Source organism: Lipotes vexillifer, unplaced genomic scaffold (genome assembly GCF_000442215.2).
Source record: "Lipotes vexillifer unplaced genomic scaffold, Lipotes_vexillifer_v1.1 scaffold681, whole genome shotgun sequence".
NCBI classification, from domain to species: Eukaryota; Metazoa; Chordata; class Mammalia; order Artiodactyla; family Lipotidae; genus Lipotes; species Lipotes vexillifer.
The window spans coordinates 450,603-455,092 of record NW_006791462.1 but is presented as its reverse complement, the minus strand read 5'-3'; the positions used below and the strand labels follow the sequence as shown (position 1 = coordinate 455,092).

General features: G+C 40.4%; 1 pseudogene; it reads right to left on the bottom strand.

The window, feature by feature from the left end:
* Positions 1-2,959: 2,959 nt before the first annotated feature.
* Positions 2,960-4,152, bottom strand: LOC103086484 (E3 ubiquitin-protein ligase Hakai pseudogene; annotated as a pseudogene).
* Positions 4,153-4,490: the final 338 nt, after the last annotated feature.

Here is a 4,490-nt window from a genome sequence, read left to right as displayed (position 1 = left end):
AGGGAAAGATAAAGACACTCAGAGAGAAAGCTGGGATAGCAGAGAAGAGAGGGCAGTTCTGTGTAAGAGAAAGTGACTTTAATTCTTGAATTTCTTAGTTTTTCTCAATCTTTCTTCCTAGTTATCAAATAAGTTTTCACTCCTTAGAATGATAATCATGATAAATACCAGTAATTCATATGCTTAGAATGAGGTACTTCTAAGAACCCCTGTAAATATGTTAATCTGTCCGAATGAAAAGAAACAGTCCTCAGGCCACTGTAAGACTGGATTCTCGTATGTATACTCATTCCAAATGTGACAGAAAGTTATTGGCAACATTTCCGGCTTCCCTTATTTTTTCCCCACCAAAGTCAATGGTGACCCTGACGGGATTTTAGAACTGGTGTCACCTATACTTAGTCAATAATATAATCTTGAATTTGGAGAGTGTAATCCACATCTGGCTAGTATTCCAAAAGAGCGGAGAGCTAGAAAGAATTTTTATAATTCAGGGTCTCTCACATGACTCTTGTGTGGCCACAAGACTTTCAGCCGATCCACCCAATTAAGGAATTGCCGGATGGATCCTATCCTTATTGCCAAATTGTTGGGGAAATAGCAAACATAAAACTTCCTGCCAACCCAATAAGACCTCTCTATAAAACATGGAGAAGAATGAAATAGTTTTATTAATTGATAGACATTAAACCAGACTGCGATGTGCAGCATAGGCAATCTGCTAAAGAGATTTGTAGGGGAGCAAAATTTGCCACCCTAAAATGAGTCTCTTTGGCATGAGGATTAATTTAAGCTGATTAAGGCTCTTTGGGCCTTAAAAGAAACTTTGACCTTCCCTCGAACTGCCTAAAAGAATGTAGATAGTGGGTTTGTTCCAGAATAGAGTTATCACCAGAGCTATCTGCAAAGAATATGGGCTAGGTGTGCTGTGGGGAGCTCTAGGCAGGGCCTAAGGATCAGAGTCTACTCTGTGTCCCATTGTCTCTGCCTGCCTGGCCCAGCAAACATTTGTTTACCAAACATTTGCTTTTCTATCTCCATGCGAATTGCCTTCCTCCCCTTGAAGTCACAAACCACTACCCCCATCCTCCTCTGTATTTAGCTGAAGATGGTATTTAAGGTAAGGGCTTTAGCCATGTTGGCCAGTTACTTACTTTTCCTGGGTCTCTCCCATGTATACATGTTATTAAACTTTTGTGTGATTTTTCTCCTGTTAATCTGTCTCATGTCAATTTAACTCTTAGACCAGCCAGAAGGGTAGAGAAAAATTTCTTCCTCCACAGTAGATTGCAGAGACAAAAAAGAACTCTTACCCTTTTATATACTTGTTAACCCATTAACATGTGCATATGTTATATATATATATATATATATATATATATATATATGTTAATCTATTACATACACATTAATTGTATCCAGAGGAAAAATAAAATCTCATCCTTTTTACAAGCAAGAAGTTACATCTTGGAACTAAAATTCCCACAGACAGGGAGATAGGGTACCACTCTTGGTGTTCATTTTTCAAAGAAATGGCTCCTTGGCCCCAGGAATGACATTCCTGGGATGTAAAACTGCAAGAGGCTTATTTAGCTTTGAAAAAGATTTACATATATTTCAGAGGCAGAGCTAGCATTTATAATCTCAAGTTTTCTGAAGGAAATGCTAAAAGAAAATGGGAGGAGGAAAGTTCTCTACTTTTTGGCACTAGGGAAAATTTAATTTTTAAGGTTTTATTTACCCTTACACTGGCAAGAAAAAGTCATAGACGGCCTATACTACCTAATATATTACTTGGATAGGGACTCACACATAGGAAGAAGAAACAGCCTTAGTAACTGGAACTTGAGTATGAGGTGAGCACTGGCTCTCAGGTGTTAGAAACAAGACAACAAAATGGAGTCATTTATACAAGACAACAAAATGGAGTCATTTATGTTAAGTCCCAGGTCACCAAACTGAGACTTGACTTAATTACAGCTTTGGCTCTCCCAGAAATGGAATCTTAACCCAATCAGCCAGAAATCACCTTATCAGCACTAGTTAGGCAATCTGCCTAACTAATCCCTGCCATCCCCTAAAGGAAAGTAACCTTGCAATAACCAATCTGCTTTTTTGCCTAGGGTAACTTCCTTGTTCCTGTTCCCTTCTGCCTATAAAAGTTGCTCGTTTTATACAGCTCCTCAGAGCTCCTTTCTATCTGCTAGATTGAAGCTGCCTGATTCGAATTCATAGCTCTTAAAAATTTTAATATGCCTCAGTTCATCTTTTAACACAGGAAAGGGGCAATGGCACATTAAAACTGGGGCATAAGATCAGGGTTGGAGTAGTAAGGGGGATTTGATGCTGGATTTGACAGATTTGGGCTAGAACTGCTTAAATACTTCTGGTTTGTGTGGTGTCTAGAATCCAGGGCAGAGCTCAGCCTGCAGGTGGTTTGAGCCACAGAGCCTAAGCTACAGTAAAGAAAAAGCAATTTGGGCCTAGAAACAAGAACGTTGGAAGTTACAGGGAGACAGATTTGTGTACAAAGCCCTTATTGTTCTTTTGCAACCATATTGAAATTTACTCTTTTTACCCAGGTTAACAAAATGTATCACAAGAAAAACTAAACATTGGATTTAATAAAAACAACACTTTTGAAAGCAGAACACAGTCCCCACCCAGGATATAATATTGCACATGGTCACTTCTGGGATCAGTTTACCATACTAGAGGAACAAAGTTGTTAAAGCATAGTTAATCTCAACTGAGCCACTTATCTGCACTGTAGTAAAGTACTTAAAATCACTCCCAAGATCAAGGTTTAAAACCATTTTAAGAGACAAGACTTTAAATGTTTTATAGCTACTTCTGTAAGAGGTGCTTTTCCTTCCCCAAATGGTCAAAGCTTAATGAGAAGGTTGACAATACTTTTTTTCCCCTCATCATATCTTCTGTTTAAAAATATTTACTATTACTACTGGTAATATGGTTTATATCTTGTCTGATCTGGGAAGTGTAGTCCAAGAAGTGAGGTTTAAGAAAGGAAGACGCTGCTTTCCTGGAGGAAGGGGTGGTCCTCTGGGTGCAGGCCACATAACATGACTTATTTCCCCTAGTTATATAAATGGAGTGCCCAGAGTTCCTTGATCTTCAGTAAACTGGGGTAAAGAGTGAGCATTATAATGGTGAGAAGTACGTGTACTTACAGGTGGATTACCCTGTTGAGGTGAGGTAGGTCCTGGTGGAAGATATTTCATATAAGGTGGCATCTGAGCAATAATAGGTCTATGGAGAGGGTGGTGGAGTAGCAGTCACTGATGCACCTGAAGCGTGGCTATGAATTAAGTGAAAAGTACCTGTGGTCTGGAAAGGATGTGGAGGTCTGGAAAGGAGGTAGCGTGGTAAAATATTGCTGTGGAGGCATAGTTCCATGAGAGTTCAAAACCACTGGTTGACCCTGATATTCAGGATGATGGTGAGCAATTGCAGAGGCAGGAGGTAGTGGTTCTCAAGTACCCAAATTTGAGTCATTCTGACTAGGGACAGTTACTAAATTGCTATGTTTTCTTGTTGAAATGTGAAGGTTTTCTGACTCAGCTTCCTGACTCACTGAAAAATATAGAGGTGAATTCATGGACAATGAACTCTGCTGGAGGAGCACTAATATCTTCTTGTGGCAGATTATATGGCTTGTGCGAACACTTTGCAAAAGAGGTAGTAGTATCATAAGGTATTGCTTTGGCGGAATATAGTTCATATGATGCTCATCTGGCGGCGTTATAAGATGATCAGATTTCAGTCGGTGGTGGGACAACATGCAGAATGAACATTTTCAAGTTGAGTACGGGCAACGGAGTTTTCAGCTCTTGTATGGCCGTGGTTGATATGAGCCTTTAAGTCTCTTCGAGACAAACATGGTCTCTTGCATCCTTGAACAGTGCCGCACATAAAGCGAGAACCTTGCGTATGCTTCTCAATTCGTTCCACAGGATTACTACAGCCTGGGAACATCTTACTGCCTTCTTTTCCATGTAAAATAGCACAGGCATAGCAAAAAGCATGCTTGCATGGAATCATCTGCCCATCGATTTTAATTGACAATTTGCATTTGTCACAGAAATGTACTGGGGCATCATCCTTTTCACCTAAGATGTTTATCTGAAAGTCCCAAAAAAACATCTTCAACAGATCCTTGCTCATTTCTAAAAGCTTTACCCACTGGAGTCATACCGGTCCTCTGCACTATGATCGAATCCTTGGGCGGGCTCCGTGATTCAGCTCTCAGAGCACGAGGGGAGCGGAAGTCAATCTTACCCAGGGCGCGCGTGTGCCGTACTCTCTTGAGTTCAGGAAGCAGAAGTACGTCCAGGTCACCGTACCTTTGACCTCGTCTTACCAACCTCCTTTCCAGTGAGAAAGTCGGGCAGAAGGAGAAAGAGTGAATATTTGAAGAGTTTTGGTGCCGAGGTTGCTTAGGCTGATCTTGTTATGCTTCAAGAAAAAAA